The following is a 20,947-nucleotide window of genomic DNA, read 5'->3' as shown; positions in this document are numbered from 1 at the left end:
AGTCCAAAACAACCCCTCTAATTTTAATCTATCGCTGCTGTAAATTCAAGTCCCCTCAAATGCCTTGGGAACATGGTAATGTACAAAAGAGTCTCTCTGGAAATACTTTGCTTAATTCCACTGGAAAAGCTTATAATCATGGCCAGACAGAATCTGCAGACACTTTTTTTTTAGATTATATGCACTGTTTTTTTTTTTTTTTTTTAATCTGTGGAATATTTCTTTATTCTATTCTATTCTATTCTATTCTATTCTATTCTATTCTATTCTATTCTATTCTATTCTATTCTATTCCATTCCATTCTATTCTATTCTATTCTATTCTATTCTATTCTATTCTATGCAATGCAGAGACTTCAGGTAGGTTAAGCTAACAATAATAATAATAATAATAATAATTTAATATTAGCTAATAATAATTTTACTTCATATTAATTCATCATTATTAATATAATAATATTAATTAATCAAAAAATTTTAGTTTTATTGATTAATTAAGCTAACTGAACTGTCTCTTTTGGACACACCAACAAGATAATTAATAATAATTTTACTTCATATTAATTAATCATTATTAATCCTTACTACTCTATAAGCTTAATTAGTAATTTATATAAATTAATAAAACTTAATAAAAGAGACCCATTGAACCATGTCTTTCAGACACATCAACAAAAGATTAACAATTTAACTATTAATTAATGATTATTAATTTGAAATATTCTAATTAATTAATATTAATCAAAAACCAAATCTAAATAAAAGAGACTCGTGGACTGGAATCGAGTCTCTTTCAGACATGTCTGAAAATAAACAAAATAATCAACATCAATTATACTAAATATTCATTTTAATTATTCTATAAGCTTAATCATTAGTTAATAAAAAACAATAATACCAATAATAGTAATAAAAAACTATAAACCGTCTTTATTTTTGCAATTGTTTTTGATGACGCAAGTGGTGCAGAAAGGCCAATATAGAAAAAGTGGCAGATGTTTTCCACTAGTGTATAAATGAAGCTATGTTTTATATTAGGACTGTTCTGCAAACACAACCCCATCTAAGAAAAAATACTCAAAGGGAAAAGTATTCTTTCTCCTCTCAGCGTAACGATAATGCGTTCCAAATACAGAATACAAAAGCCTCAAGCAAAGGGAAGAGGCAAAAGACAAAATAAGCATGCCATTTTAAACAAACTGGCTCCACTGTCAGTCTGAGAGCAGTCCGAGCGTCAGTACTTGAGGTTGCTCCACAGGGAACCGTGACAGCCTGTTTTATGGCTGGTGTGACTTCCAGTGCCTGGAATGAGGTCACTCGGACCACCGGGGAGGAAAACACACGATAAGTCTGTATCATCTGAGCAGGAGTTTGTTGACATTGTCAGTGTGGTCAGACAAATGAGGAGCGCCGCACAAGATAATTGTTAATAATGAAAAATTGATGAGATGATTAAAAAGGACTTTGAATGATTAATGACATTAATGACAATATAAAGTCTGCCTACATTAGAGAAAACGTCTACGGTTACGTATGTAACCCTCGTTCCCTGAGTAGGGAACGGAGACGTTACGTCGGATGACGACGAATGGGGTTTCGCTTAGAAAGCCTATCAACTTCGAGTATTACAAAACGAGCCAATGGCAAAGAAATGCCATGGGTCTGCGGAATTTGCATGGCGTAACTCCGCCCCACCTCGTGGGTATAAAAGGAGGAAGCCGGCAGCAAGCAGATATGTTTCTTCGCTGAGGAGCCAAGACTGAGCTCAGGCGATCCCCGCGGTACAGCGGAAAGTGGCAGGCAGACGTAACGTCTCCGTTCCCTACTCAGGGAACGAGGGTTACATACGTAACCGTAGACGTTCCCTTTCGTTGTCACTCCGAGTTACGTCGGATGACGACGAATGGGGTTACCAGTCTAATCACGCCACCTTCTCAGCTGTCTTCCAGTGCCCTGCGTAAATCGAGATCCCTGTCAGCCTGGACAAAGGACTCCATATAACACAGGAATACCAAGGTACACTGGGAAGCATATCCCAAGCTTAGGGGAAGTATGCAATTAATGCCAGCCCGGAGGGGGGGGACTTAGAGAATACACATATGACCCGAAGGAAGCATATGGAAAACACTGGGGTGTCCAGCCGCAGGTGGAATATTTCAACCCCAGGGGTGGCAAGGTGGCTTGCCAAGGGAAAGACACACGCTCAGAGAGGCTTACAGTGGAAATACACATGTGGGGGTCGCTAAGAGGAGGGACCATGCACACGGGAGGCACCTAGCCGACGCACAGGCAATAGACACTGGCGCCGACGTCAGGAGTGCTGGAGGAGCTCAGGGCTTTCGGAGAAGCTCACCTGAGGAAAATATCGCACGTATCCAGTCCGTGGAGTGGAATGGCGAGCAAGCGAAGACACCTGAGCGGGTCCGGTACTAGCTGGTTGAAGCGAGTACACGAGAGGACACAGGCTCCACTCGGAGATTATAGAATCTGGCGAATGTGTTAGGTGTCGCCCAGCCTGCAGCTCTGCAGATGTCTGTTAGCGAGGCGCCATGTGCTAGAGCCCAAGAGGACGCCACACTCCGGGTGGAGTGGGCAGTCACACCAAGGGGGCACGGTCGACTTTGCTGCTGGTAAGCCAAAGCAATGGTGTCCACTATCCAGTGAGACAACCTTTGCTTGGAGAGAGCCTTTCCCTTCAGCTTCCCACCATAACAGACAAAGAGCTGGTCTGAGGTCCTGAAACACTGCGTTCTGTCTACATAGGCGCGGAGAGCGCGTACTGGACAGAGCAGTGTCAAGGCTGGGTCTGCCTCCTCCGAGGGCAGCGCTTGCAGGTTCACCACCTGGTCCCGAAAGGGAGTGGTAGGAACCTTGGGCACATATCCAGGCCGGGGTCTCAGGATCACGTGAGAGTAAGCCGGCCCAAATTCCAGGCACGCTTCGTCAACGGAGAATGCGTGCAGGTCCCCAACCCTCTTGATGGAGGCCAGTGCAACCAGGAGCGCTGTCTTCATAGACAGGAACTTAAGCTCGACTGATTGCAGGGGCTCAAAGGGAGCACTCTTCAGGGCAGTTAGAACCACTGAGAGGTCCCAAGAGGGAACGAGAGGAGGACGAGGAGGATTCAGTCTCCTCGCTCCTCTCAGGAACCTGATGATCAGGTCGTGCTTCCCCACCGACTTACCTTCGATGAGGTCATGATGTGCGGCAATGGCGGCAACATAGACCTTCAGGGTGGAGGGAGACAGCCTTCGCTCCAGCCCCTGTTGAAGGAAGGAAAGCAAAACACTGATCGAGCATCTCCGGGGGTCTTCTCGGTGAGAAGAGCACCAGTTGACGAAGAGGTTCCACTTCAACGCATAGACGTGTCTCGTGGACGGCGCTCCAGCGGAAGTGATGGTAGCCACCACCGCTGGTGGTAGGGTACTCAAACCTGCCTCGTCCCATCCAGGAGCCACACGTGGAGGTTCCAAAGATCGGGACGAGGGTGCCATAGGGTGCCCCGTCCCTGAGAAAGAAGGTTCTTCCTCAGAGGGATCGGCCAGGGAGGTGCTGTCGCGAGGAGTACTAGTTCGGGGAACCAGGTCCGGTTGGGCCAGTAAGGGGCAACCAGAATGACCTGCTCCTCGTCCTCCCTGACCTTGCGCAAAGTGTGCGCAAGAAGGCTCACTGGGGGAAACGCATACTTGCGGCCCTGCGGCCAGCTGTGCGCCAGAGCATCCGTGCCGAGCGTGCCCTCGGTCAGGGAATAGAACTGGGCGCAATGGGTCGAGTCGTGAGAGGCAAACAGATCTATCTGCGCGTCCCCGAACTGGTCCCAAATCAGCTGAACCGACTGGGGATGGAGTCGCCATTCTCCAGGGAGGGGCTGAAGCCGTGAGAGCTCGTCGGCTGCACAGTTCAGCGCTCCGGGAATGAAGATGGCTCGAAGCGACCTCAGATGCTTCTGACTCCATAGGAGGAGGTGGCGAGCGAGTTGTGACATACGGCGGGAGCGTAGACCACCTTGATGGTGATGTACGCCACAGTGGCGGTATTGTCTGAACGGACTAGTACGTGTTGACCCCTGAGCAACGCCCGGAAGCGGTGCAGGGCAAGGCGTACTGCCAACAACTCGAGGCAATTGACATGCCACAGCCGCTGGGGTCCTGTCCAGGAGCCCGCAGCAGCATGTCCATTGCACATGGCGCCCCAGCCCGTGGTGGAGGCATCTGTTGAGACAACAACATGCCGGGAAGCTCGTGCCAGGGGGACACCGGCCCTGAGAAAACCGAGGTTCGCCCACGGGGTGAAGAACTGACGGCAGGTCGGAGTAACTGGTACTCGGAACGTGCCGTGTTGCCATGCCCACCTCGGGACTCGGTCGCGAAGCCAAAGCTGAAGCGGTCTCATATGAAGCAATCCGAGCGGCGTGACCGCGGCTGCAGATGCCATATGCCCCAGGAGCCTCTGAAAAAGTTTCAGTGGAACCGCACTCTTGCCCTCGAATTGTCTTAGGCAAGTCAGCAGTGACTGCGCGCGCTCGCTCGTAAGCTGCGCGGACATGGCGACCGAGTCGATGTCCATACCGAGAAAAGAGATCCTCTGCACGGGGCAAAGTTTGCTCTTCTCCCAGTTGACCCGAAGGCCCAGACGGGCTAGGTGCCGAAGCACTAGGTCCCTGTGTTCGCAAACCTGATCTCGAGAGTGAGCTAGGATCAGCCAGTCGTCGATATAACTCAGGATGCGAACCCCTTGTTCTCGAAGGGGAACAAGGGCCGCCTCGACGACCTTCGTGAAGATGCGAGGAGACAGGGCTAGCCCGAAAGGGAGAACCGCGTACTGGTATGCCTGCCCCTCGAAAGCAAACCGGAGGAACGGTCTGTGTCGAGGAAGAATGGAGACATGAAAGTAGGCGTCCTTCAGGTCGATCGCTGCAAACCAATCCTGGGGCCGTATGCATTCGAAAACGCGTTTGGCGGTGAGCATCTTGAACGGCATCCTGTGAAGGGAGCGGTTCAGCACGCGCAAGTCCAGGATTGGCCGTAACCCACCGGTTTTCTTGGGGACAATGAAGTAGGGGCTGTAGAAGCCGGACCTCATCTCGGCTGGAGGGACAGTCTCGATTGCACCCTTCGCCAGCAGGGTGGCAATCTCTGCTCTCATGATAGGGGCATTGCCACCGACCAAAGTGGAGCGGACTCCCCTGAAGCGGGGAGGAGACCGTGCGAACTGAATCGCATAGCCGAGCCTGACGGTACGCACGATCCAGTGGGACAGACGGGGAAGCTCTAGCCAGGCTCCCAGGAACTGAACCAGCGGGATCATGCGAGCCACAGGCGTCCCCCCGGAGGGGCAGCGAAGCGGAGTAACTGGCCCAGATGTGGACGGCATAGCGGCCCGGAGAGGGGGCACAGTTAGCAACCGCGCCCTGGCAGAGGGGGCCAGGGGAGGACCAGGCTGGTCGTCCCGCGGGGGCCTGCTCTGCCAGGGGTCTGGCGACAGAGGGGGACAGCGGCGAAGCGGTCCGTGGACGGCACGCCATGTCAACCACCTCTGGGACAGAGGGGGACGAGGAGAGCACGGCTTGTGGGCGGCGCTCTGTGACGTCCGAGAACTCTGTGCTCAGAGACGGGAGAATCAGCTCTTTGGAGAATAAGGATTCTTCCCCGGCCCTCCCCGGGGAAAGGAGTGGTCCTGCTACCAACTCCTGGAAAGAACTGAGTCCCATCTCTAAGGAGCCCAACTCAAGAGCGCCGCTTAACCCGGCGTGTAGCGGGGTGCGGGGCTGGAGAGGACTGTGGCGTCCAACCGCGGCCTCCAGAGCCGACCCGGGTGAACGGGCGGGGTGGGAGCCGCGGGGGGGCGCCCTCGGCAGTGGGCAGACCGAGGGATCTGAGCGGACGGCGGGGCCGTCGGGACAGAATCAACCTCAGTCTGCTCCATCGCCGAGGTGCCCGTCTCACGAGCGCCGCTTAACCCGGCGTGTAGCGGGGGGCGGCGCTGGAGAGGGCTGTGGCGTCCGCCCGCGGCCCCCAGAGCCGGCCCGTGAACGGGCGGGGTGGGAGCCGCGGGAGGGCGCCTTCGGCGGTGGGCAGACGAGGGATCTGAGCGGACGGCGGGGCCGTCGGGACAGAATCAACCTCACTCTGCTCATGGGCGGCTGAGAGCTGTTGGGAAGCCCTCAACCGCACCGCCGAAGAGGCCGACCTGGGATATGGGAATGTCGGACAGACGGGTCCGCGCGACATCCAGCACATCAGACAGGTTCAGCCACAGACTGGTGAGCATCACCTGACCCAGGGAGCGTACGGCCACTTTCGTCGCTCAGAGAGCAAGGTCAGTGGCGGCGCGCAGCTCAGTGAAGAGCCCTGGGTCAGTCCCGCCCTCGTGCAGGTCCATGAGCATCTGGGTCAGGTGGACCAGCAGAATGACCATGGCATGCAGTGAGGCGGCTGCCAGTCCCGTGGCGCTATAGGATCTCGCCACAAGCGTAGACGAAAAACTACAGGCCACGGGCGGGTGCTTAGGATTGCGCCGAGAAGAAGCACTCTGAGGACACATAGCATCGCAACAGAGCGTTCAGCCGGGGGAACCCCAGTGTACCCATGGGCAGCGGCCCCATCGAGGGGAGGAAAGGCGGATGAGATCAGCGAGCGGTCCCGAGAAGACAAGGGGGTCTTCTTGGACTTCGAGATCTCATCATGCACGTCCGGGAAGAGAGGTATTGGGGTTTGCCGTGGACGAGGGTCGGCGGCCTTACCCAAAACCCATCGTCCCAGGAAAGCATGGCCGTCATCTCCGGATCAGACTCAGGCACAGCCGTATGCACACCGGAAGGTGGCAGCTGTGACGAGCCCTCACTTCCAGAAGACTCAAACCCACCTAGTGATGCTGCAACAGACATGGCATCTTCCTCTGTAGCTTCAACTGAAACACGCGGGCCACCAGAGGGTAGACTCGCGGGAATCAGCAGTTCACTAGCGGGCACCGTCATTGAAGAGGGGGGCTGGGGTCACGGACACATAGTCGGCGCCTAGATCCAGACCGTAACCCTCAGGTCACCCTGGCCACCAGCCGAAGATCGGGGGGTGGATGAGGGGACTCTCACTCTTGCGAGTTCACCGAGTCTCGACCTATATATGACGCGATGATCACGTTCCCAGCGAGAACATGAGTCACCCACGAGCGCTGTTCAAGCATGATCAAAGCCCAAACACACTAGACAGCGCTCGTGCCCATCAGAGTCCGATACCAGTCCGCTGCAACCAGAAATGCACGGGCGAGCCGTCTTTAAAAAGACGTGCCACGTGTAAGCTCTTTTAGTGAGAGAAAACTCAAGTGTTGAAGCACCCGGGGAGAAACGCACCGACTGGCAGACCACTGCAACAGATCAGCAGGAAGCACGCTCTCGCCGTAGATCGCCGTCACACCAACACTCGAGGTACTCGTTTGTAAAGCTGACAATTCAGAGATGGCTTGTGGAGAGAAGAATACACTTGGCTCCGAAGCGAAAACATATCTGCTTGCTGCCGGCTTCCTCCTTTTATACCCACGAGGTGGGGCGGAGTTACGCCATGCAAATTCCGCAGACCCATGGCATTTCTTTGCCATTGGCTCGTTTTGTAATACTCGAAGTTGATAGGCTTTCTAAGCGAAACCCCATTCGTCGTCATCCGACGTAACTCGGAGTGACAACGAAAGGGAACAGTAATTTTACCCCCGCAACCCAAACCCATATGATTTTTCTCTCTTCTTTTGAGAGATTTTAACATTTTGATGGCCACTCTTTACCATGTAGTTACAATGAATGAGAAATGTAGTTGTAAAGCTGCGAAAATGACAAAAATCACCATAAAATGTTTGCGAGAAACAGACAAGTTAAAAACTCAAGAGACGGATTAATCTGATTCATGAAGAAATCATTCAAACCAGTTTGATGAACTGAGTCAACTGATGGATTGCAAAGATCCAACTCAAAACAACGAATCACTCAAAAATTGGGCCCCCAAAAATTAACTGTTGAAATCAACTATGTGAGCTACGCGCCAAACATTTGATCAAAAGATCAGGGACCGGTTGCACCAGCTGTGTGTAAGTTACAGCTTAGCCTAGTTTTGACGGAAATGGGCACTAAGTTACAACTTACGAACTACTAAATATTTTTACGTTGCAGCATTAAACTTAGTTTAAACGTAACTCTACGTTCCAACTAAATATTTATGGCCGCCTCTGATCAGGAGTAACGGTTGGAATAAAATATAAGACAGACTAAACTGCATCAATAAGCTCTTCTTTTACCTGACAGACTTCAATTCTTTAGACATACATGATAATGCTGACATTTACACTCGCTTACATTTTAAGAGAGAGAACATTATGTGAAAAGATAACTTTGTTAGCGGCTCTTTAACACCAACCCGTCCTAAACAGCATCGGTAGATGTTGTGCATGTCAAATATCAGTCATAATCGATAAACGTAATATCTTGTGTTTTTTGTAGCAATATTTATTTATTGATCCTACAGTTTCTGAATGTTATTTACATATAAAAGCACTTATGTTATTCATGATCAAGTATCATATTTAATGGAAAGTTATTTTTACCGTTAGTAACGTGAGGCAAAAGAAGTTAGAATGAAGGATAAACTGAAATTCACGGCAATTCAACACAACTTCTGCTCACGTATTTGAAGGCTGCTATTGGTTCATCGAGGCTTATCGTCATATTATGCGACTACGCATTACTTTACGGAGAGCTTATGACCTACTAGCTACGTTCTATCTTACGAACAAATGGTGCAACGGAATATAGTACAGAGTTAGTTACAAACTAGCTAGTAGTTACTAAGCCTCTAGTGGACTTTACGTTCCAATTTACGTTCCAAGAACTTACGAACGGCTGGTGCAACCCTACCCAGGTGTGTAAATCCCAGGAAATAATTCAGGTCCAAAAAGAATAAAAAAGCGCTAACTCTTAATCTAAATAAAAGTAATATATTTTATTATTAAGAGGCCTCTTAAGAAAGTAGCTCAAAATGTATCTTCTGATTAAGACATAGCCTGTAATAACTTAAACATTCTTTTAAAGTTTACTGGAAGAAATAGTTTTTACTCAGTTTGCCTTTAATGATGGGTAATATTGACTTTAAATGAGATGTGAAACACATTTTTATTTACACAAACCTCCTTCAGTACTGACTTGTAAGAAAAACACTTTGATTTCTCCCTGGTGTTTGTGTTTTTGTTCTAAGCATGTTATTTACACACACTCATCCATCATTACACAACAGCCTTTGTTGTGGATCCAAAGTAGGGATGAGTGTGTTTTGTTTGTGTCTTTGGTTTTAAGTCCAGCAGGTGTTGTCTGGCATTCTCTCATCTCAGACTAAACAAAAAACAAAGCATAACGAGTCTAGACGTAATGTTAACATGCTGCCTTTAACAACTCCTTTGTTGTAAAACTCCCAATATAGAGATGAGCTTTAATAGAGTGAAACCGTGAACGCCCACCTTTTCCTTGGTTCCAGAAGTATTTTTCCAGTTTGTTCGCCATAGATATTGTTGGTGAATCACAGAGATGAACAACAACATCACACCCTTTAATTTGATCTTGAAAAAGGTAAACGACGATATATGATGTATTATTTTATTATAAATGGAAGAACTCATCCTATACTAAGCATTGCGCATGATGTAATTGAAACTGCAACAATAAAATATAAAACTACAGACTTTAAGTAATTGATAAGTGCAATATGGTGTTTCTGCAACTACGGGCACTTTTGACTATCCCAATTTTCAAAAAATCACCCTCTTTGAATTTCAATTTTAACCATCGCAGTCTGTATTACATATATAAAAATGTACACAAAATAGAATGTAGTCGTTAAGATTTTAATCTGGAACATGTTTTATTTTTACACTTTCATCTTCTTAAAAAGTGTCCTTACCGCAATGTTACAATAATGTTCATTTTATACATTTTTCTTTAGTAATTTCTATTAAAAATGTAATATATTTAAATAGCTTTTTCAAATTTGATGCAGTTTTGTAAATGCTAATATAAAAAAATAATATACAAAATAGGGAATCATCTCAGCTTAATTGTAAAAATATTTTTTTGCAAATGAAAATGTGAAAAAAAATGAAAAAAGAGCTGTGCTGCGGTAATGACATCTCGTGTCGGTAAGGACACAATGTTAAACTACCTTGTTAAAAAATGGCATGTTTATAGATATACTAATATATATATACTAATATATACTTCAGTACTAATAATATACTGAATATTTGTATACAGTAAATATTTAATATACAGTAAACCTTGAATTTGTCTCTACCGCAACACAAGGTCTTTACCGCAACACCTAAATTTGCCGCGGTAAAGACATGTTGCGGAAATGACATTTTTAGCTAATTAGCTAATTGGCAGCTAGCAAGGCCTACCACGTTAGTTTTGACTCTTAGCATCTTAATATAAATAAATTCAACAGTAATATACATTTATTTTTAAAATGTAGTTCAAAATACACAATTATTAAGCTGAATGGTAAGGACGCAGAATAGAGCAGAAAAGATGATGTTTATTGATGTTTTTTGGTATCTTGTGTGTGAGGTAGTGTAGTGGTCCAGTCTGTCAGCAATGTGCTCAAGTGATAATTTCTGTTTCCATAGAAACTAGACTTGTTTGTGTTCGATAAAATTTCATAATAAAATTTTTTTTTCATTTTTGCGGTAAGGACTCAAAAGTGTGGGACAGGCACATTTAGTTAAAAAAAATCATGTAAATGAATAGTAAATAGTACAAAGAATTTTAAGAGGCTGTAAATGAATCTCTATATTAAACAATTCCATTTGAAATAATGTCAAATTGTAATTAAATTAGCTTATTTTATGTATTTCAACAGTGAGACCACAGGTGTGGGACATTAACAAAATGTGTTTTGAGCTATAAATGCTTCATAATATTATATTTAATCACATTAAGCAGTAATTATATTTTTTGTCAAGGTGTGTAATGGCCCTGTGAATATATTTATGAAACATCAGATGAAAAATTTTAACATAAATCAAAAATTTCACTGCTGGGACTTAAAAGTGCCCGTAGTTGCAGAAACAGCAGATATTAAGCAGACCAACAACTCTCTTAATAATCGAATGAAAGTTAGTTGACATAGACGCTTAGGGCCCTTTCACACCTACCTTGTTTGGTCCGGACTTTCGGACTCTTCAGTTTGGTCCGAATCAAAATTACAGGTGTGAAACCTCCCCCGGACCACGGTCCGGACCAAACAGATGAAATTTGGTCCGACGAAAAGAGGTAGTCTCGGTCCGGATCAAACTGAACAAAGGTTTTGGTTCGTTTCTAGTGTGAAAGCATTTCTGTATGGTTCGGATTTTAGTTATAATAAAGGGGACTATCAAAATAAAATGTTACCCTGATTTTTGTTATATTGTTGAGAAGTGGTTATTTTTAGGACAGTTGGGATTCTAGAGGCTAAATCTATTTACAACATCTATAATATCTAAAGCTGTGCATATTTAAGTACTTCCATATTGTTACCTACAAGTTTTAATGTGATCAAGCTGGAATAAAACTAGCGTGTAGGTTGTGCAAGTCATGATTTCAATGCCTGAGGGTTTTCTGCAGTAAAGTCTTGAGAGGAAATCTCCTACGTGGATCTTAACCAAACAGCTAATGGGAAAATCGTCACCATCCTTCTCCCGGCAGGTTCACGCTGCGTTTTAAAGAGTGCAGAAGAGGGGGTCCGTGTGCTTACGGCTGTTCTCCAGCTTAAGGTCATGCCACTGTGAAGTCCTTCACTGTTGTTTAGTCGTCCTCACAAGTACTAGCAGGAATGGTTTGCGGAATCCTTGGAAATGAGGAAATGAGGTGGAATTCTGCACATTGTCTTTCAAATGTCCTATTTCATTGCAAGCGCCAATGGCATATTGGTTAGGGCTGGCGGTTTGTAATTCAGATTCTCCAGGGAACATTACAGAACCTTCTAGAGACAGTTGTTTTCCTATTTTTGGAGGGTTGTGCAACATGTATTGTTTGCCTCCTTCTCAAAATCAGCTGTCTGGAATGAACACCACAACATTCCAGCGGGATTCTTGAACTGGTGCGATTCGCTCGGCCCATTCCCTCCCCAAACCAGAGTTATTAGCCTAACTGTATATTTTCAAACATTTCAGTTTCACATCTCACATGCTGGATATTCTCTCGCTTTTAACATACACAGACTAACGGCTGTTTATTTTAATGTGGTGAGACGTAATGGGCCGGACAGTCGATCACTTACAGTTGCGCATGTTGATTTAAAACCTCCAGTAGTAGAACGTGAGTTGACGGATTACTAATCATACATTTATTCCCAGCTTTTCCCTCTCCGACTGCTGTTATTCCCAGATGAGCATGGAGCATTTCCGTGAGACAATAACAGAGTTCAGAATGTAGATTGGACGCTTTTTCAGATGCTTTGTGGTGATGTTGGACGTCATTAAGTGTGCGGGAATGGGAATCTGGCGCCTCGGATATCAAATTGAGTTGCTCTGAAGGGTCTCCTCCAGACAATCATAGATTAAGCGTGCTGAAATTGTTCCATGTTGTGCGCAATTTACATTCTGCATATAGAGCCAATGGGCTTCTTGGATGCTGATAGGAAACAGAAACTTACAGTGGATAACTAGACAGCAAATTTCCCTCGACACTACAGAAAGAGATATTGATATGACATATTACTTAGCTCTGTATTATCAAGAAATACAAAGATTTAGTTGACATGGTTTGCTGGCATTAAATTGTGCAATGACTTAAGAAGTTGTAGGTTGTAAATCAGTATGTTATTTTATGGAGTTATTATACAGTATTCAGATTTATGAGGAGATAAGTATAAGATTAGTTTAGAGAAGGAATTTGCTGATTTTTCTTACTCTGCATATTTTCTGATTTTTTTAATATTTTTTTTATGAAAGCCTGACAAATATTTCCTAATCCAACATTTTCCTAATTGGCACTCATTTCTGTGAGATTTTACTTTATTTTGTTTCGCTTATTTTATTATTATTATATTTTCCTGTTTTGTTTTGTTTTATGTTTTGCTTTGCTTTGCTTTGCTTTGCTGTTTTGTTTTGTTTTGTTTTTTTGCAGTTTTGCTTTGCTGTTTTGTCTTGTTTTGTTTTGTCTTGTTTTGTTTTGTTTTGTTTTGTTTTGTTTTGTTTTGTTTTGTTTTGTTTTGTTTTGTTTTGTTTTGCAGTTTTGCAGTTTTGCAGTTTTGTTTTGTTTTGCGCTTTGCTTTCCTATTTTGTTTTTCTTGGTTTTGCTTTTGCTGTTTTGTTTCATTTGTTTTGTTTTGCAGTTTTACTTTGCTGTTTTGTTTTGTTTTGTTTTGTTTTGTTTTGTTTTGTGCTTTGCTGTTTTGTTTTGTTTTGTTTTGTGCTTTGCTTTCCTTTTTTATTTTTCTTGGTTTTGCTTTTGCTGTTTTGTTTTGTTTTTGTTTTTTGTTCAAACTACTTAACACACGCCATTTAAACATCTTTGTTTTGTAGGTAATATCAACTTTAGGTGCCCCTAATGCTTTTGTAAACTCTAGGTCTGAAATTTAAGATTACAGTATGAAAATCTCCCATTACCTTCAAACAATGTGTTTGCAAACAAAATGTCAGCTGCAATGACATCATCACAGTATTTTAATTCTGAATTGTTGTTGTTCTTGTTGCATACATTTAACCATGTCTTCAATTTTATTCTTTTTCTTACTTTCAGGAAATGGGAATGTAGTCGATGCTATATTAAGAACTATAATAATAAGTCTTAAACGGAGCAATTCCAAGAGTGGGCCCTAATAATAGTAGATGCTGTATATTGTTCACATACAGACTCTAAAAACACATCCTGAGAAGGAACCCTTGTGTTTTCCCCACTTCTCATTGTTTCTTGCTGGTAAATGGTTAAAAGAAACAAAAGCTTAAAGAATTGCTGGAATTTACTCACCAAAATATGTAACAATGATGTGTAGTAAAACATAACATTACTCATCAATGCTGTATATTTGAGAATCCAGATTTCAGGACAAGATGAGGCAGATGTTTTACCATTTTAAATATTATTATAACTTCTAGCCTTTTCAGGCACCCCATCACATCACTCCTTAAAGCAGAAGTGGCCAATAGCCCTGGATCCTGTCAGATTGAAAACAGCTGAAGTGGACAGTTCATCTGTCTCTCTTCATTTTGTTACACCCCACCTTGTCAGACATAGGTGTCTGGAGGTGAGGATTGCAGAGTTGGGCTGGTATGTGAAGGAGAAGGGCTTTGTCTTCAGTGCAGAACCGGACTCGAGGAGCAGATTGGGATGTTCAAGATCACTGGGGTGTTGGTGTGGGAGTTTTAGGGCTGTCCGGTTGAACGATCTCATGCAGGGCAAACGTTGAGTCTTCACAGCAACCAACTCGGCCACGCTTGGTCATTTGGTTATGAAGAAAGCCAGAGTTTCCAAAACTGCCTAGGGGGTCCATCTATTGAGGAATGAGGGAGTTATTGTCCAGCTGAACGTTCACATGATCGCATACCACAATTGGCCCCCCATCACCCTTAAATTTAAATAAAAGGGCTACTATATGATTATTCAGAAAGTCAGTAAAGTTTTGCTGTTGTCTAAATGTCTAAACTGAAATATCGTTAGTAAAATGTTAGACTTTGATAAATGGGTGTTTCTTCGACTTTGAGCACTTTTATCTCCCAGTGGTTGATTTTTATTGGTTGATTAATTTGTATTAATTTTCAGTATTTTTTTGTTGTTGTTGTTGTTGTAATTTTATTAATTGATTTCAATTTTTTTTTACTTTTTTTTAAAAGTAAATTTAAAACTTTTTTGTGAAAAAAATAAATAAAAAAATAATATATATATATATTATATAATTATATAAAATATAATTATGAAGTGTGAAAATATAATTTAATTGTGTATGTTTAGGATACATAAATTGTTAGGTGTGAAATTACTTATTAAAGTTGAGGGTCAGTAAGATGTATTTGTATTATTTTTATTCAGCAAGGCTGCATTAAATCAATCAATGGTGACAGTAAAAGCATTTATAATGGTACAAAAAAAAAAACAACTTCAAATAAATGCTCTTCTTTTAAAACTTCAATTATCAAAACAGTCTGAAAAATGCTTCATGGTTTCTTGATAATAATCAGAAATGTTTCCTGAACATCAAACCATTATATTAGAATGATTTGAAAAAATGAATCTTGTATAACTTATAAAAAAAGTTGAAAATTGCTTAACTTATTTTGATGAGTTAGGATGTCATAACTAATTCTAGCAAAAACATAAAACAAACTTAATACAAACACACACAAATACAAGCTTGATAATACCACAAAAACAAATTAAACAGTTTTATGCGTCTCAAGAACAAATTACTATTAATAGTAGTAGATTGAACATTTTTGCCTTTAGATATTTGCAGTGAGGCTGGAGGTCCACACACTCACTCCGTCATGACACCTGCCAAACACACTCAGATAACCTTCCCGGCCTCTAGCACTCGACACATTTGTCGCTCATTTGTTCCAGATTATGTTCCAGAGAAACTGTAATCCTTCCTGAAAACCTAAAGTCTTCCTAATGAGTTGTGAGGCGGAGGAGTTCATGTAAAATATCCTTTTTTCTTCTACAAAATCAGCTGGCATGTGTTGTGTGTGTGTCGCCAGAAGCTCACTAGTGCAACATTACCCATGGGAATGATGGACACCTGGATGAATGGCCTAAAGATGTCTGTATCTACATTTGCTCACTCAGTGAATGATTTCCTGGGAACATGAAACTTTAGACTGTTGTTTCTCTAAATTGCAGATTTTTTGCATTATAAAAAGACTAATGAATTGTGAAAAATTCAGTGTTTTTGAACTGAATGGCAGCGGTTTGGAAAGAATAGGGCTGATTTTGAATGTTTAGTGTCCCAGCATGTTAAGCTGGTCTCTTTGTGAGTGTTTAACGGGAGCCCAGTTGCTTGTTTTTCGGCTGGTTGAGCCCAGTGTTGTTTGTTCACGGGTAGCAGATCTTTTCACAGCTCGGGGCGGATCTTAATGTGCCGACCGGCCCCTTTTCATTCACATTAGACTTTCAATGAATAAGTAATTTTCTGCAACTCTTTTTGTATAATTTGAGTTTGGCTGCTCATTTTTTCAATCCACTTTCATTTTATATACAGTTAAATGTAACTAAGTAGAACAAATTTAATTAGAGCTGGGCGATGTGACTATTTGACAGTATTTGTATGGCAATTAGTTTGGTTTGACCTTACGTAAAGAAACTGGCAAGAGTCCCTAACAAGTCAATGAAGAACTAGTTAAAAATGTAAAATGCAGTTTAACTGTTTCCTAACTGTTTCACAACTTAGCGCATCTACGGATGTGGACCAACCAATCAGAATTCAGAGTCTTTGTTTTCCAATGTTAGTTCTAATGAGATCTCATGTTGGCGATTTCCGTATAAATTTGTATGATTTGATTTGTTTGCAAAATGTGATTTTTGAAAAATCTTGAAAAAATTGTGAAAAAATGCCAGAAATATGAAATATGAAGCTGGCCATATTTGAAGAAACACCCATCACAAAAACATCACAGAAACACGTAATTTAATGAAATAAATCCATACGAATTCACCACCAATTTGCTAAAACATCAAATAGTTATGAATTGTCATAACAGTGTTGGTAAGTTAATTTATTATATTTTTTAAAAAAATTATTGAATTGTCTGCAAAAGATTACTATAATAGCCTATAGATAAACCATTACCATGATATAAAATGACTCATATAAAAAATATAACATATTCACAAGTTTCTAAAATGCAATATAAAAGTGGCCATGGTTGAAGAAATAGAACAAAAATAAAAATAAAATACTTGATAAGCTTGATAAAAACACAAAGACAAATTTGCCGTAATGTAAAAGTTTTCAACAAAAATAGATATACCATTACCATGATAAAAAATGGCTCCGATTAAAGATTTTATTGTGTTGATAGCGCATGTGCATTGCTGAAGAAACATCTATTTGACGTTTACCCAATGCTAAATGTTCTTTATCGGATGTTTGAACAACCTTTAGCTGGTTTCCGTGCTATTTATCTTTTAGAATGTGTATACATCTGCTTTAAATAAACATATCAGTTGTTTGTTCACGAATATGATGCTTAGAACATGTTCTATGAAAAAAATTAGAAGAGAATCCTTCATCCACCATTTTTCCTCCACCCAAACTCACGTTTATTTAAACAGACTGCACTTCCGTTTGGTGCCACTAGTGGCGTGTGAATGCAGGGACAGGTGACCGAGTCTGAAGCGGTGGGTTTTGTCGGATCGGATCAGGGATTGCTGGTGCAGAGCGGTGAAGGACTCCCCGCCGGTCCCTCTATTCTGTCCGGTCACAAGCCCAAGAGGAAGTGAGAGTGCTCATCCATTACTTTGACAAAATGCCTTACTATGTGTCTCCCTGCAGGGATCATTATTTTCCCGTCTGCCTGTTAAGGTGTTTGCAGTCTTTCCACCTTCCTTTGAGAGGCTTTTTGAACCAGATGAAACCTCAGTGTGCTTAACTCGTGAGGCTTGGACAGAAAACTATTCCAGCACACGTGATCGGAGCACTGTATTTATATATATATATATAAAAAAAAGAGTATAGGGCAATGTCTGAAGTCACTCTTCAAGCTTTGCCAGTCAAGGTTGTAAATTAGGTCATTTTTTGAACGTGACCCTGACAGGCTCTAGTTTTTCGTCATTCTTACCATTGTAAGGAAACAGGCTCTATATCCGGAGTGAGCTGCCATTTCTCTCCTGGTGGAAGTCAGCTGGTTTTTCTCTCCTGGTTGAAGTCATGTGTTTTTTGTCACCTGGAAGTGAGTTAATATCAACTACTTCCTCTTCCCAAAGCTTGATGATTTTCCCACAGTTAGTGTTTGTTTGTTGTCTTTCCTCATTGAAAAAGCTGATGACTAACTGTTGTCTGCGGGGAGCAGGTCAATCTGATGGCAGATGTCATCTGATTCACCACATCTGTGTTTCTTTACTTTCCCATCAATATTCACAAAGGCTCACTATTCTTTACATTTGCGTATTATCGGAAGCGACTTACATTGCATTCAAAGTAAAAAGTATATTCAAAGTTTTATGCTCAGAATTAGTTGCAAAGCGGACCAGACTTTATGCCAGTAGTCAAAAGCAAGCGTGCAATGTTTCAGACTTTAACAGCAGCACATAATAGGTCACAAGTTTCCAAAGAGCCATTAATAATGATTGAATGCAAATGTTCATGCACTTTTCATGCTTTATTTTTTTTTAAATGTTTCGTTTGCAGTATTTCTGTAGTTTTCTGCTCAGAATAAATTGCAAAGCAGACCAAACTTTACGTCAGTAGTCAAACGTAAGCCTACAATGTTAACGACTCTAGTAGCTGCACATATTAGGTCACGAGTCTACAAAAAGCCATTAATAATGATTGAAACCATATCCCACTCATTCTATAACAACCAAGGCCACCGAAAGGACATTTTGATACAACATAATTCAAATCTCTCCTGCTCTCCCAACTGAATACATATCAGCTAAACCGAGGCATAAAGAATACCACAAGTGCTCTAATGATCTAATGAAAAATGTGCCTATATTAATATCTGACAGACCATCACCACCTTACACAGCTCACACATAGTTGTTGTCGGGCCAGGAATGATATGTTTTCTTTTGCTTTCTCAGGGAGATTAATAAGGTTTGAGTCAACAAACGGAGCTAATAAGAGTCAACGATCTCTCCTTGAGCACCTGCGCTCACGCCAGCACAGTAAATCCTGATCCCGGGAACTGGGAAATGAATTCCGGCTATTTGATGTCTGATAAACATAGCTGATTTTCAGGTTAAAACACATTTCGCGATAAATCTTTCTGCGTACTGAAGAGCATTTGGTTTCGGTCACTCGAGGAACTTGAATGGAGTTATTATGTCCGAATAACAAACGTAATGAGCTTAGATTTTGAGGTGATGAATGGAGCAATAGAAAAAGCCTATCTTCATTTTGCATATGTTTGAGCTCAAGCCCTTTTTTCGTGTCGAAACCGTCCCCAGGGGTCCCCTCGCGAGTCTAAGTGGCGCAACATACAATACCCTCATGATGGGAAAATGCTTCCCCTGAGCACCAACACAAAAAGTACTGCTCTTTCAATGAGCTCGCCAATTGTTGAACTTTCTATACTGTGCGTCGTATGAAACGGACAAATGAAATCCATTCCACTGGACTGAACTCTTGCGTGTCCTTTGACAGTGGCTAGCGGTTAGCATTTACAGGAGAAAGCCGCTCGAGTGTTTCTAGGTTGCGCATGCGATCTGTTTATGTAGGGTGACCTCTGAAAGGAAAGGAAATAAAGATCAGGGTAGCTGATTAGCCATGGGAACTTTTCTCGAGACAATGCTCTGGTTTCCTTTTCCACGCAAGGCTTGTTCTCTTGTTGTCGTGTGAGTTCGGCACGCCGCTCACGCGCTCTGCAGGGTTTCGGGTTTCCAGTCGGTGCTGAGAATCAGTTTGTTCTTGGGGTAGCATCTGTTGCACTTCCTGGTTTAAGCACTTTTTGACCTGAGGAGACTGTAAACCACATTTGGTTGTGCTCGTGCTGCTTGGGCCGATGTGGCACATTCTGTTTTCTATTTAGAAAAGATGACATCTACAGGGTTAATGTCATTGTGAAAGAATGCCATCTGGAGTTTTGTCCATACTGAGGCAAAACAAATATATAAAAAATATCAGTTTGATGTGGAAAAACTTTGTTGATTCTGAATGAAATTGAAAAATGTTTCAACTTTTTTTTAGCATTTTATATTTAAATTCAATTTAATAAATGAAATAGATTTTTTAATAAAATAAAAAGTAAATAGTAAAGTAAATTTAAATATGTTTTCATTCAATTACACACACACACACACACACACACACACACACACACACACACACACACACACACACACACACACACACACACACACACACACACACACACACACACACACACACACACACACACACTCACACACACACACACACACACACACACACACACACACACACACACACACACACACACACACACACACACACTAAACACAATTATAAGCACAACACTTTTGTTTTTGCACCAATCTTTCATGAGATGAACTCAAAGATCTAAGACTTTGGCTGGTCTCAGATGATCTTTGAGGTGAAGATGCTGGATGTGGAGGTCCTGGGCTGGTGTGGTTACAGGTGGTTTGCGGTTGTGAGGCCGGTTGGATGTACTGCCAGATTCTCTGAAACGCCTTTGGGGACGGCTTATGGTAGAGAAATGAACATTCAATTCACGGGCAACAGCTCTAGTGGACATTCCTGCAGTCAGCATGCCAATTGCACGCTCCCTCAAAACTTGCGACATCTGTGGCATTGTGCTGTGTGATAAAACTGCACATTTTAGAGTGGCCTTTTATTGTGGACAGCCTAAGGCACACCTGTGCAATAATCATGCTGTCTAATCAGCATCTTGATATGCCACACCTGTGAGGTGGATGGATTATCTCGGCTAACACAGATCACTAACACAGATTTAGACAGATTTGGGAATAATATTTGAAAGAAATAGGCCCTTTTGTGTACATAGAAAAAGTCTTAGATCTTTGAGTTCAGCTCATGAAAAATGGGGGCAAAAACAAAAGTGTTGTGCTTATAATTGTGTTCAGTGTTCAGTATATATATATTTGTGAAATTATTAGCAATTGTGGAGTACATTTTTTTCTATTATATTATATTATTATGATTTAATATTGATTAGCAACAGATTACAGAAACATGTTCGTTGGCGTTTCATGTTCACAGTATTATTACTATATTTAATTTAGACTTTCATGCTCATTTGGCTTGTTATTTCTCCAGCA

The 20,947-nt window shown here is 42.4% G+C and overlaps 2 protein-coding genes across 5 annotated transcripts in view; one reads left to right on the top strand and one right to left on the bottom strand.

Annotated features, from left to right (window-relative positions):
• rpl32 (ribosomal protein L32) overlaps positions 1-20,947 on the bottom strand; it is a 251,962-nt gene that overhangs the window by 48,475 nt on the left and 182,540 nt on the right. The gene's annotated exons all lie outside the window — the stretch shown is intronic.
• LOC143736236 (semaphorin-3D) overlaps positions 1-20,947 on the top strand; it is an 80,146-nt gene that overhangs the window by 11,411 nt on the left and 47,788 nt on the right. The window contains exon 1 of one of the 4 annotated variants that reach the window (XM_077226952.1): positions 12,164-12,325. The exons of the other annotated variants lie outside the window; for them this stretch is intronic. The gene's annotated coding sequence lies outside the window, so the exon portion shown is untranslated. Of the gene's footprint in view, positions 1-12,163; positions 12,326-20,947 lie in introns of those variants that run through there. 4 annotated transcript variants of the gene reach the window in all.

The sequence above is a fragment of the Siphateles boraxobius genome, unplaced genomic scaffold (genome assembly GCF_051911475.1).
Source record: "Siphateles boraxobius isolate OS27281-9 unplaced genomic scaffold, OSU_SipBor_1 13, whole genome shotgun sequence".
Classification (NCBI taxonomy): domain Eukaryota; kingdom Metazoa; phylum Chordata; class Actinopteri; order Cypriniformes; family Leuciscidae; genus Siphateles; species Siphateles boraxobius.
Note: the sequence above shows the minus strand (reverse complement) of the source record. Positions and strands in the feature narration are given on the sequence as shown.